This window comes from Polypterus senegalus, chromosome 1 (assembly GCF_016835505.1).
Source record: "Polypterus senegalus isolate Bchr_013 chromosome 1, ASM1683550v1, whole genome shotgun sequence".
Taxonomy (NCBI): domain Eukaryota; kingdom Metazoa; phylum Chordata; class Cladistia; order Polypteriformes; family Polypteridae; genus Polypterus; species Polypterus senegalus.
Genome location: NC_053154.1, coordinates 98727605 through 98742469, shown reverse-complemented (window position 1 = coordinate 98742469; position 14865 = coordinate 98727605).

Sequence of the window (14865 nt, the reverse complement as noted above, 5' to 3'; positions counted from 1 at the left end):
AAAGTTAAAATAGTCCAGAAAAAGCTGACACTGACACATACAAACATGCTGTTAATGCCAGAGTGTGTATGTATACTCTGAAATGGCCAAAGCAAACAAAGGACTTCCTGTGGTCAAAACCTGACAGAGGTGTCTTGGCACCTAAAACACGATGAAATGATTTACACGTTTAACGATTACTGGCAGTATGAATGGGTAAATACTTTTTTGCAGTGTGCAAGGAAGTTAAAGAAGGGTAGACTTACGAAGAACCATATTTTGTCATATTACTGCTATTTTATGACTTTGTATTTCCATACATGGCAGTGGGCATTGTACTTACTGCTGCCATTCCCATTGTGGGTTATAGGATGAGGAAGTCATGTGACCTGTTACATCATCTGTCTCCAACTATTTCAAAAAGTAGTGAAGAGCATACAGTGTTGAAGCATTCAACTACACAATGATTTTATTATGGTAAAGAAAAGTTAGTTTCAGATAGGACTAACACTTTGGTTGTTTTGATTTCCTGCTTGTGACCCTCAGCTCTGATCAGATCCTATGATTTCTCCTGCAGTGCTCTAATCGCCAGGCCCACCTATATTATTAGTTAATTTTTCTACTCTTTAAGTCAAAATAAAAACTTCAACATTTAAAGTGTTACAACATTTAAATAAGATAAAACAAAGAGCCTTTTGAAATTAAACTGTTATAATATACAGTTATAAAGTGGCTACTCCAGGAGCAGAGTAAACGTCTATTATGGTACGACATGCTTATGAGAAAACTGTAAAAATCAGTTCACATATCAAGTTCTTTCCATGAAAACAGAATGGCAAAATCCTGCTCTGCGTATATCTTTTAACAATTGTGATAAAGTGTCTGATTTTAAAATGTTAGAAAAAATAGGTTCAGATTAAAGAGGTAATGCTGGTATACTGGATACTTTGGTCCCAAACTGAATGAAAAGGTAAAATTCTTTTTAACTGTACGAATTTCACAGGCTTACATGTATTAACAGATTAAAAATACTTTAATGGTGCCAATTTTGTTGAAATGATTCCATGCACGTGTTAGGATTTACAAATTCTCCTGTAATGCAATTCCAGCGCCATCAAGATATCCAATTAAAATATTATGTTTTGATGAAAAACATTTATTTATTATTGAAAAAGGGAATTCAGAACATCTGACACCACTATCAAACCTGCACATGAAGGCTAAAAAACGTAGTTCAGTGTATTATCACAAGTATCATTTTAGACTACCCTTAACTCAAAATTCACCATCCTTGGTTCAGTTGGAATTTAAGGAAATTAGTTTGTTGGAGTTCGCATGGCTTTAAAAACTGATTAGAGTACTAGGTTGTTGTACCGTGTTAGCCATTATGAATGTAGAGAAAAGCCAAGCAAAATGACACCTTTTATTGGCTAACTAAGAAGATTACAATATGCAAGCTTTCGAGGCAACTCAGGCCCCTTCTTCAGGCAAGAAGTAGATTACATCTTGCCTGAAGAAGGGGCCTGAGTTGCCTCGAAAGCTTGCATATTGTAATCTTCTTAGTTAGCCAATAAAAGGTGTCATTTTGCTTGGCTTTTCTCTACAAAACTGATTAGAGAAATTACCAACACCCACTCCCTACATTTAATGCATTGATCATTTAATATCTGGACATTTATGACGTTTTTAACAAACAATGGAAAAAAACATTACCACTTCATACTTTATATCATATGATTGTACTATTTATTTGCTTCCTTGAATATTGGATATGTGATCAGTCATGGCCAGCGTGTATAGTCATGGAGGAGAATATTAAAGACAATTTGAATAAAAGTTTTATTACACTGCCTAACTGCACTATAGGATTTTTTTTATTTGTTCTTTTGAGAAGAATAGCTCTACTTCATTATAATGATCTAATTAAAATCATAGTTAACAATATCCAATAATAGCCTTTATATCATCTCCAATTAGTCATGTATCAGGTTTGACATTATTCACTAAAATAAACCTTAGAAATGCACACAATGAATGAAATATGAATCATAAATCACATTCAATACATCTTTTGAGTCATATGGATTTATGTTAACTCCCTACACTGACTAATGCACTTTCCATCATTTGTGAATGAGATCTTTAGGCAACATTTTAATCTTTTGTAGGAATTTGAACTCACACATATATATATTCAAATTACATGCAAATATTTTATTTGTAAAGTCAGAGAAACAGGAATTTCATAAACCATTAGTGATATATTTGGGATATCAGAGAAACAGACAAGGTCTTAGTATTGACCATAATAAAAAAGGCAACATTAACCGGAAAGTTAGGAAAATAAGCTTCCCTAAGTACAACAAGAAATTCATAAAATGCTTTAGTTTGAGCATTGCTCCAATTACTGCCTTTACCTGTAAAACTATAGAAACATTTTAATGGACAGAAAAGGCACAAGAAGCTTTTGAAATACTTAAAGAAGAATTCACTACATCACCAGTGTTAAAGCCTTCAGATGCTGATTTGTACTTTTAGCTTGACGATGGTGCATCTAATATTACGATGGGTGCCATTTCATCTCAGTATTTGTGATATTGGTATTCGAGAATTATTAGCCATTAAATTTGCTTTGGGTGAATAGAGGCATTGATTAGAAGGAGCAGAACATCTTTTTGTAATCTAAAATAGCCATAAAAATCTAGCATGTCTTCAAATTGCTCAAGAATTCAATGCTCGAGTGTTAAATGTTATTTTCTAAGCATTTTAACTTTGTACTAAAGGAGATGCATTTTCACAACAATTCAAAATGTAGCCTCAATTATTGGAGTCAGAATGAATTAGTTCACAAAAAGAATCTTAGATTTTACAGAACTGAAGAGACTAAAATATATTAGAATGAATTAAGTGCAGTGACACCACACATTCTGATACCCTGGAAGGTATTTGTGAGAGAAAATATACAAAGTGATGTTTTATTCTGCGGAAATGTATCAAACATTTCTGGTTATTCTGGTGTCATTAGAAATGAAGAACTATTTTTTGTGGCCATCTCTTAGAAAAGATATCAAAGAGTAAATTGGTGTCTGTGAAATGTATAGCAGGAGAAAATCATGGTGTATATGGTATATCCTATTGAAATTTTTACAACCTTAACAAAAAACATAGTTATCATGAGAGAAAATCTCGACTGATGTTGTTCCAACTCTTCAGCCATCTTAGGGTTATAATATCATACTTGTTATTACTGATAGGTTTTCTTAAAAGGCACATTTTATTGCTTTCAAAAAACTTCCCACAGCTAAAAATATTAGTTATTCAAGAATTATTTTAGTTACATGACCTCTCAAAATCTTTGATAGTGGTCCTCGATTCATATAACAATCTGTTTCTCCAATGACGGAATATGGCAGAGAGAGAAGGGAAACCCAAACCAGTAAATGTGTGTTTGAAAAATTAGACGCATACTCTACTAAACACACAAGAATGTCATTTTTGTATACAGTATACCCCCAAAATTCACGGGGGTTACGTTCCTAGAACACCTGTGAATTGTGAAAAACCGCAAATTATGGATGTGGTTAAAAAATGCCTACTTGTATAGTTTAAACCCTAAATAAACCCCCAAAACACTTTCATTTCAACCTCAGCTTAATACATTACATAAAAGAAAAAGAATGTAAAGGTAAACCCGTATACTGTACATTACTGTACTAATATGTCACCCGCACTGCTAGAATGTAAAATACCGATGTTACCACTATATGTACTGTAATTCATTCAAGTGTGTTTTCATTGCCAGAAGCCTTAGAAGGTGCAGGACATTTTGGCGGCATCTTGGGGCTTTACCCCTTAAACTGCCACATACTTGGGGTTCAATGCATCCCTGGATGCCAAATACTTTTTTGCTGCACTTTTTATGTAAACGTCACATTTCACAAAGAAAAAGTGAAATTTTAATGTAACACATTTTTTTTTCATACAAAGAGCATCACAATTACTGTAACACTGATCATTTTACACACTGCTAATGAACTGTAAAAACTATTTAAAAAACTATTGGAACAATATGTACAAGGTGCAACTGATGCCACTGATGAAATTCAGTAAATCACCGAGCCAACTGTGCTTGAACTGGCTGCACGCAAGCACAAAGAGGTAAACGCTGACACTGGCAGGCTAGTCTAGTGCAGCGGCTAAATCCCAGGGACAGTGAGGCTGCAGTGCTTCAGGGGCCTGCAGTGGTCATGAGCTGACTGCTCAATGAATGTACGTAATTGACTGATCAGCTCCGCCGTGCTGGTAAATTGCACTGGGAGACAATAGCCAGTTGCAGCATTCAATGAATGTACGCCGCTGAATATACTCGACTCCTACGTGCTAGCAAATCGCACTGGGAAACGACCGTAACCAGTTGCTGCGGTTTAAGGATTAAGAAGAACAAAACTGAAAACACAACACTCAGCTGGAGATGCGTCACATGGCATCAGTCAATCAGCAGCAAGGAGAAATGAATAATGCTGTAGCGGTCTGGTACCGCTAAGATTCACACCATCGAGGAGATGGTGATTTATTTATTTTTATGGTGGAGATTCCAGGTACGCCCTCAGCCTTGACCCGACCTGCACGCACTCACAAACAGAGACAAAAACAAAGCAAACTGGTAATCAAACAGCAAATAAAGAGTGTAATGAAAACAAATGAAAACAGCTATACTGAAGTTGGGATTCTTCGGTGGGTTCACCATACACGGCCATCTGGGGAAGCTGAGATGTACACAGTCCAGGGGAAGACAAGGCTGAGCAGCCTGCCCACAATGCTGGTGGATGAACAGCATTCCAGAATGTTAGTATATGGAACCATGTCCTCCCAAGTGATGCCTAGGATCTTCCATAGGTAGCGGATGTGGAATGCTTCTAGTACAGTATATGGATTTTCCTGCAGTAGGGAGTCTAGGACTTGCATCTATACAGGAGCGTTGATATACACACTGTGTGATAAACAATGACATTGGTTGTCATGCAGATATTTTGGTTACATTAGGGTTGGGTTATTTTATGTACCATATTGTCTGGTGACTCAACAGTAGGAACTGTAATGGTTTTAGCATATTTGATCTGAAATTATGCTTTTATTTTGTACTTCACAAAACTGTTAATGTATAATGTTTTATCCTTTTCTGTCATGTAGTGTAAGTAGTAAGTTATTGTTATTGTAAAAAAATGGACTGTCAATATGAATTTATAATAACATTATATGAAACTGTGTATCAAAATCAGCTAAAATATACCTCAAGTGTTTATATAGGAAAAATTTTGACATTCCTTTTTGTCTTATTTAACAACTGTATTGTTCCTGTAGTAGTAATGGATATAAACATCCCTATAAACATATAACACACTTAACTGAATGCTAAAAGCAAAAAGCAATACTAAAGACCTCACCTATCTACAGAGGCAGTTTTCTCCCACCTCCATTTTCGCACATGGTGCAACAGGAGCATTAACACTCCCACTGACAGTTTTTATCCAAAGGTCATATTGTTATTCTATAGCCACTCATACTGAAAATTACCTGACTGTTCCTTTTTTGTGTATATATTTCCTAAAGTTTCTTTCAATGTATGGTGTTGTATACACCTTTTTTACTTGATTTTTTTACTAACCATGATACCTGTCGAAGACAGGTAATAGAATAATTTAAAAGTATTTGCTATCTTTTGCCCTATGTGTGAATTCAGCACCTTTCCTCTATAGATGTTTCTGCGAAAATCTCTTAATCAGTGCTTCCTTTCTCAGGCACGTTCCTGTAAAGCCTGCTTTCAGACTCTGTCTTTACTTTCAAGGCATCTTTCTCACCTCTTGTCTGGTTTTATTCTTGCACCTTTAAAGGTGACTCTCTCAGCAAGTCTCATACACCTTTAATCTTCCTTGTGTGTTTTACACTTGCTATTCCTCCTTTGTTGAGTCACTTAAGAAAACTGACCAATCACACCAAAGCCAAACTGACCAATTAGATTGCTCCAAAAGCTGGACACATAGATCTTAGTCATACAGACACACAGATTGCCTGTTGTTTTTGTTTTATCAGTTTCGCTGGTCAGTCAAAAAGATCCAAATAACATGATTTTACCCTGTGTAACAAGAAGAGACTCGAGGCAGGGCAAGGTTTGGGGCAGCCACCTGTTTAATGCGGTTTCCTGGCTGCAAAAGCAAATGATTCATGTAGACAAGTTTACACGACAGAGTCCAAAACAGAACTGCCTCCCAGAGCAAAGGCGGGAGGCTTTATAGGACGTTGGGCGGAAGTGACGTCGTCCTCGGGGCCGGGACCGGAAGTGATGTCGTCCTCGGGCTTGGGACCGAAAGTGATGTCGTCCTCGGGTCCGGGACTGGAAATGATGTGTCCCGCTTCGAGGTGGTGGCTCCTGGTGGGATTTCCCGGGAAAGACCTGTAGGGAACTTAGAAAGAGTGTCACCGTACCCTGCCCCCCCCCCGGGCAGATGTATAATCAGTCCTCTCTAAGACCTTCAGCTGCCTACTATGCACACATGTGTGACAAGACTCCCCCCTCAGCCCAGACCTGTCAGGTCGGGCGTCCTGCACCGAGAGATCGTGGGCCCGGGAGAGGGCTTCAGCGTTGGCATGAAGAGACTCCTGCCGATGAACGAGCGAAAACTTGTACTGCTGCAGGTCAAGAAACCACCTCGTGACCTGCGGATTCGATTCCCTGTGAAGGGCCATCCACTTCATAGGTGCATGATCCGTCACCAGAGTGAACACCCAACCCAAGAGGTAGTACCGCAGCTAAGTCACCGCTCATTTGATCGCCAGAGCTTCCTTCTCCACCGCTGCATACCTGGTCTCCTGGTCCAACAGTTTCCGGCTCAGGTACATTATGGGGTGTTGAACACCGTCGACGCTTTGGCTCAACACGGCTCCCAAGCCTGTGTCTGAAGTGTCCATCTGGAGGACAAATGGAAGAGAGAAGTTAGGGGAGATTAATACAGGTGCTGAAGTCAGAGCCCTTTTCAAGTCACTGAATGCAGCCCTCGCTTTGTCAGACCATACCACTATGTTAGGAGCTCTTTTCTTCATCAAGTCAGTCAAGGGCGACGCTCTCTCGGAGAAGCGAGGCACAAACCGGCGGTAGTATCCGGCCAAACCGAGAAAGGATCGGACCTGCCACTTGGTCTGCGGATGGGGCCAGGTCAGTATGGCTTGTAACTTGGAACACTGTGGCCTCACAGTACCCCGGCCCACCAGGTAGCCCAAATATTTGGCTTCTCTCAATCCGAAGAAACATTCCTTGGGGTTGATTCGAAGCCCGGCCTTCCCTAATGCCCGCAATACTGCTGTGACCTGCTGTATGTGTTCCTTCCATGTGCTGGAATAGATGAAGACGTCATCTAGGTAGGCAGCACAAAATGAGTTATGGGGTCGGAGCACTTTGTCCACCAGACACTGGAAAGTCGCAGGCGCCCTGTGTAACCCGAATGGAAGGACACGATACTGCCAGTGTCCGCTAGGAGTGCTAAACATGTTTTTTTCTTTCGCGGACTCCGTTAAAGGAACCTGCCAGTACCCCTTTGTCATGTCAAGTGTGGTCAGAAATTTGGCTGGTCCCAGCCTCTCGAGGAGGTTGTTCACGCGAGGCATGGGATAAGCATCGAACCGGGAAACCTGGTTAAGCCGACGGAAGTCATTGCAAAACCTCCAACTGCTGTCGGGCTTAGCAATCAAGACGATGGGACTGGACCAGGGACTACTACTCTCCTCGATCACTCCTAGTTCCAGCATGCGCTTAATTTCCAGTTCCACCTCCGCTTTCTTTGCCTCCGGGAGTCTGTAGGGCCGCTCTCGGACGATCACCCCCGGGTCAGTCAATATGTCATGCGCAATCGGAGAGGTCTGACCGGGCTGTTCACTCACCACCTCTGGGACGGAGCGGATAGCTGCTTCGAGCTCCTGCCTCTGTCTGGGAGATAGCTGCTCGCCGAAATTAAGGGAACTTACTTGAGCGAAGAGAGAGTGGGGCTGACCAGAGGAGGGATCGGGGTCCCTCTCCTTCCACGGTTTCAGCAGGTTTACATGATACACCCGCTCGCTTGGTCAATGATTGGGTTGTTTCACCAAATAGTCGACCAAACCCTTCCTCTCCTTAATTTCATAAGGGCCCAGCCAATGTGTGAGCAACTTGGAGTGAGAAGTAGGCACCAACACCATGACGCGATCCCCGGGCGGAACTCCAGGAGAGTAGTGCCACGGTCATAAAGGCGGGCCTGTGCTGCTTGCGCCTCCTCCATATGACTTTTTAGAATGGTTCTAATTGCATCAAATCTATCATGCAATTGGGTGATATATTCCAGAATATTTGTTGAGGGAAGTGCCTCTCCTTCCCAGCCCTCTTTTAAGATATCTAATATACCCCGGGGCTGTCGTCCGTACAACAATTCAAACGGAGAGAAGCCCGTAGAAGCTTGGGGAACTTCCCGGTAGGCAAAGAGGACGAGGGGGAGGAGTTGGTCCCAATTCCTCCCATCCTCGCTGACCACCTTACGTAGCATCTGCTTGAGAGTTTGGTTAAATCTCTCCACTAACCCATCAGTTTGAGGATGATATACCGAGGTCTTTAAATGCTTTATCTTCAGTAACTTGGCAGTCTCCTTGAACGTTTCCGAGGTAAAAGGCGTCCCTTGGTTACGTTAGGACTTCTTTAGGAACGCCCACTCGCGCAAAGACTCCTACTAGTTCCTGTGTGATTACTTTAGAAGTAGCCGAGCGCAACGGAACGGCTTCTGGGTATCGGGTTGCATAATCCACGTGGACGAGTATATATTTATGTCCTTGGGCTGAGGGTTCTAGGGGTCCTACTATTTAGACCCCAATCCGGTCAAAAGGAACGTCAATCAGGGGGAGGGGGACAAGAGGAGCACGGTCCCTCCTGGGAATTTGCCGCAGTTGACACTCCGGACAGGAAATGCAAAAGCGGCGAACCTCCTCATTAATCCCCGGCCAAAAAAAACGGAGCTTGATTCGCTCCAGTGTCTTTTCGGAGCCGAGATGGCCTCCAAGAAGGTGGGAATGTGCTAACTCGCAGACCTGCCGCCGGTAGGTTCCCGGGACTAGCAACAACTTCCGGACCTTCCCCTCATGCTCAGCGACCCGATATAATAAATCATTATCAATGACGAAGCGAGGTCCCTGTGGCATGGGCTGATGGGTGCGTTGGCCGTTAACGAGGACCACTGCATTCTTTGCATATTTCAGAGAGTCGTCATTCCATTGTTCTCTCTTGAAAGAAACCGGCATCGCTCTAAACTGAAAGTGCAACTCAGAGAGCGGGTCCGGTCTGACCTCAAGGAGCGGAGACTCCTCCCTCGCTGCCGGGGCGCTGGTAGATGACGTAGCAGCCCTCGACGGTCCAATCTCTTGGCCCTCCGCCCCACTTCCTGTCGGCTGATTACACAGCATGGAAGCAGCTTGAGATGAGTCTTTCTCACCTATAACGAGGCCCAAAGCTTTTCCGGGAATGCTCTCTAGTCTACCGCTGTCACTTTCAGATCAGTCCCGCCCGAGGATTACTGGAAACAAAGGATCTGGGTGAACCGCTACGGTGAGTTTTCGAAGGGTCCCTCCGAGACACACGTAACACCGGGCGGATTTGTACATGCGAATGTCTCCGTGTATACATTTTAGGCTGGTCTTTCTTTTAATCCACTGTTGCGGTAGAACAAAACGGCGAGCAACGACAGACACGTTACTGCCGGAGTCAAACAGGGCCGTCACTTTATGACCGTTAATGAGAAGCTCCCTCGTATGGTTGTCTGCTAGGAGATTGCTAACGGCACACAAACAACACTGCCGCGGCCCCCTACATTCCGCCTTGTTCCCTGACAGGTTGCAGGCCAGACGGTCTTCGGAACAGGCTCTGGAGTGCGTGGCAGGGACTTCCTCAGTGGGACATAGCTCCCGTGTAGCCCACCAAGGGGCTGTTCTGCCCTCCCAGGTTTTAAAGTCTGCCTCGGGGTCTTTAGGAGCTGTAGGAGCTCCTGCATGGAATGAAATTCACCCCAGGCCGGCTGGGCAAAGTCCTGGGGTAGGTGCTGCAACAGCAGAAAACAGGCAACCTACTGCACGATTTGTAGTGGGGTCAACTCAAATGGCCGTAGCCACAGACCCACCTGCTGCCAGAGAGCCATAGCTTGCTCTGGGAGCCCTTTATTTGGGTTAAACACCCAGGTTTGTAACTCCTTCACCTGCTGGCCTGGGGAAAGCCCATCCTTATCAGGGACCTTGGTTCCGATGGGCGGCTCAGCTCTCCTGCCCAGGAGAGCATAATGAGCCCCTTTAATGTCCTCCCCAGAAACCAGCCCACGCCTGTGGGTCCCTTCCACCTTCTCCACCAGATAGGGCTTCAGCCCAGGGTTGCCCTCATGGAGCAGAGCCTGCACTGGGTCCTTCCTGACCCCCCAGCGCACTCCCCGCCCTGAAACTCAGCCCCGGTACTTTCCTACCTGGTTCTTTCTAGGGTCGTGATCCCGGGTTCTTCAGGGACATCATCCAGCCGACTACGCCACTGTAACAAGAAGAAACTCGAGGCAGGGCAAGGTTTGGGGCAGCCACCCGTTTAATGCGGTTTCCTGGCTGCAAAAGCAAATGATTCATGTAGACAAGTTTACACGGCAGAGTCCAAAACAGAACTGCCTCCCAGAGCAAAGGCGGGAGGCTTTATAGGACGCTGGGCGGAAGTGATGTCGTCCTCTGGGCCGGGACCGGAAATGATGTGTCCCGCTTCGATGTGGTGGCTCCTGGTGGGATTTCCCGGGAAAGACCTGTAGGGAACTTAGAAAGAGCGTCAGCGTACCCTGCCCTCCCTGGGCAGATGTATAATCAGTCCTCTCTAAGCCCTTCAGCTGCCTCCTATGCACACGTGTGTGACACCTGTTATATACACTAGAACTTTAATGTCTCACATGTAATCTGTAAAATAAAAATAAAAAACATATTTAAAAGTCAGTTACAGGTGCACAGTGGTTAGCACTACTGCCATAGCTCTTGGACTCTGAGTTCAAATCCTGCCTAAATCGCTGTTTGATATGTCAGGATGCAACAATTTTCTTCCACTTCATAAAGAAAAAACACATGTAAAATTAACTTTACATCTCAACAATAAGTTGCCAAGTAGAACAGATAAAAATACCATGAAAGTTTGACTAGGAATGACTGGTATGTAAAATGATGTTGATCTAAATGGCCTGCTGTTATCTAAAAATTTCCTTTAATTCTGTGAGTGTGTGCTGAGATGGATTGTTGCCCCATAAAAAGAAGGCTTGCATCTGATTATGTCGGGAAATGCACTCCCACTGTGTAACAAACGGATGAATAGATGGATAAAAGTCCATCCATAAAGTACATTATTCTCAACTTAAAAACACAATTTCATAATTGGTGAACAGATAGGAGCTGCAGGTTTACTGTACATCTTGACCAAAACTCAGAATGATACAAAGATTTGGGTAGGGTCCAGTTTAAAGTTGTGCTGTATTAGTTCAGAGAGTATCTCAACACTACACTTACATTCTTTACTTTCTTAAATGGCTTTGTTATTCATAAAGATTGGTGAACATTTTCAAACCCACATGTCACCATAAGTACATTAAAGGCTACACTTTTTAAGTTTAAATTAGTAATCTAAAATGTTTACTCAGAGATATAGATAAAAAAGCCCATAAAATAGTGTAAACGCTTAGACAACATTTGTGGGGTAGTCAGTTTCATAAAAAACACTTTGCATTGTAAACACATTCAAGGAAATGAAACTTGACACTACGTGAGCTTAAGACACAGAACGAGGGTGAGAAAAAAAAAAGCATGGGCCCAAACTATTCACCAGACAAAAGCTGAAAATGAAAAGATCCTCTGGGCATGTAAAGATTACATTCTACTCCTGTATAAATATGTTTGATATTCTATTTGGGTAGGACTGCTGTTGTACTATTTTAACTTCCCAACAGGTTTGGTCTTGCAGAAGCACCAGCAGTGATGAAACGTGACTCTGAAGATGCGTGAAGAGCAGCCAAATAGAAACTGACTTTGAGCGCTGTGGCTTTTCCAGCATGGTTAGGCAAAGAAGACTCAGGTAGGAGGACAATAATTACAATTGGCTGGAGCACATAAGTGTGGATGCATATTTTCTATTTTGTCTGTAAAATTGTTCAGCTACACGTCTTTAACTAGGAAAACTGAGTAGGTGGGTGCTGAACACCTACTGCTTTTGTTATACTGTATACTTTATACAGTATTTCTCTAGCACCTACAGTTTTTTTTTTAATTTTTATTTTATCTTTCATTTTACATTGGTTCTCACTGTGTATGGATTGTTTTATAAGCAACACATCTATACCTACCATACCAATTACTGTTTATCATATCTTAGTGCCAATCCACTGTAGTGTCATTTTTTTAGCATGAGCTTTCTTGTGGGGTAACATTGGTCTTGGAAAGAGATAATTCCATAAGTGGAGTAGCCACCCTGAGATGCTGTGAACAGGGTATGTGTGTGAGAGTAACAGAGAGAAATACTCAAGAACGTACAAGACCTGCTCCTCTGCATCAACCCATTGGCCTATGTACATGCCTGCTGGTGAGCCTTATTAAAGATCCTGGCTTGGATTGACTCATGGAGTTGGGTAAAGTGAATGCAGATTGTGTTGCCTGTGACCCCAAGTGAATCAAATGAGAAGTAGCTAACAGGTGAATGTGTTGACAGGAGACAGAAAAAATCTCATTAATATAGTTGGAGAGCAACTGAGTAAGAGACACCCTCTCGTAAAACTGCAGGGGAGCAACTGAGTGTTACGCCGTTTTACAATGTAATAGCCTACCATTACAAGTGATAAGTAAATTTCAGCAGAATGATGGCATTACAAAAATACAAAATGAAGTTATTTCAACCTATTATGGACAGCATTTCAAGAACAGTATTAAATGATATCTCAACGTGAACATCAATACTAAACGCCAAAAGCAGAAATGCAAATACATTTTCAAAATTTCTAATTTTTGTTTAAAAGGCTATGTGGTGAATCATTTTGTATATAAGTAATCTCACTGTGTTACATTTTTAATTTTTGCACACCAGCACCACCTGCTAAGATTTGAGGGGGCATTGCCTCACCTGTCCTGAATGCAGAGACCCCCCCAATCCACTGTAATACAGTTCTTCCTTGAGTTTCTTTTGTAAACTTGTCCAAATAATTATCTCTCTAATTTATTGCTTATTTAAATTATCAGTATGGTATTGTGAAGTTGAACTAAGCACTTGTATGCTTTTATAGAGTATCTTGTTATTGTAAACACTAGGAAAGAAACTTTGTGCTCAGTGGTGGAAGTATAGGCTTAGATCATGTGCACCCCATAATTAGATTAAGTAGGTACAAAAATGTACTGTTATGTTATAATATATATGTTAAATGACAATGCCTACACATCAACACCAAGGAGCTGTCCAATAATCCAGGTAAACTCTAAACTAGCACTGCTTAAACAGATCTAAATAGAAACCAGAAAACAGTAAGCTCCAGCCTAAAGTTATTTAAAAATTAGTCTTTCTTCACTTCTTACAAGTAAATGGCATCAAAATGGCCCCAGAAATTGACCAGGAATTACAGTACAGGTGGTTCAGTGCTGGCAGGGGTTTTTGTAACAGCGGCAAGCTAAATGACAGATTTCCAAGCCTGACAGAGACTTCAGAAGTTAACACCAAGTGCAGCCAATCAACAGCTGTGTTCATTTACTAACTGGACAAACTGGGCAGTTAAACCATCTGACATAGACAGAAAGAAGCAGAAGGCTGACAGAAGGCAGAAGGCCACAAGGAGAAAGAAGAACAAGTCATGTCAGAAAGTATCTTTGGCTGTCTGAAGACATAATCCCTGAGTTCTGGCACGTTCCCTGTTTTAAGCATCTATGCTTTGGCAAGTGACTGTTCGGTATAACAGATGCAGACTTAAACTCTGTTCCAAAGGCTCCTCAGAATAATAGGATTTTGACCTATTGTGGAAAAAGCTGTAAATATTTACAGTAAAGGAAAAATGGTAAAATTATTACCTAGAAAACTATTCCCAAAGTACTAGCCAGAAATAACCATTAGGTACGTTTTGAACATAGCATCTACAACGCATAGACTGTACAATGAAGAAATGTGACATTTGGAGCAAAAAAAAGTTTCAGTATCATGCACTGATTATTAGGGTTTTTTTTTTTTTTATCTTTGGTTTAACATTTACTGAAACTACCTCAATCTGCTTATCAGGAACTGTAACCTTCCAGCAAGATGGCAGTGCATGTAGACACTGAGCCTTCTCCTGGTCATAAGAACTCAGTGCAAAATATGCTTAATGTTGTATCTTTTATGGATTGTGCTGTGTATATTATGTGGGAAACCTAAAGTCACCATACATTGCTTTACATCAGTGATTACTACTCAGTGTACAACAGTACTCCAGCATTAATGGAAAAGCGGAGCAGCTTTGGCTAATCTTAGGGCAGGGAGGCAGTTTACAGTCCAGATGGCCAAGGAGTCAATGGAAGGCAGACAGGTCCAAATAATATTTTCTGCTGTGTGTGCTATCTGTTTTAGGACCTTATGGTCAGAGACACTGCAGCTCCCAAACGAGACTGTGATGCGGCTGGTCAGAATGTTCTCAATGAAGCCCTTGTAAAATGTTAAATAACATGTCTTTGAGACAGTCACATTATCTATGCACTTATGTTAATGTAGCCAGGAACTGATGATACATACTTCACTAAATGATCTAATGGCCATAGCTGGCCCAGTCCATGTGATCAAAACAGTCCCATAGCACTAAAATATCTCCCTCT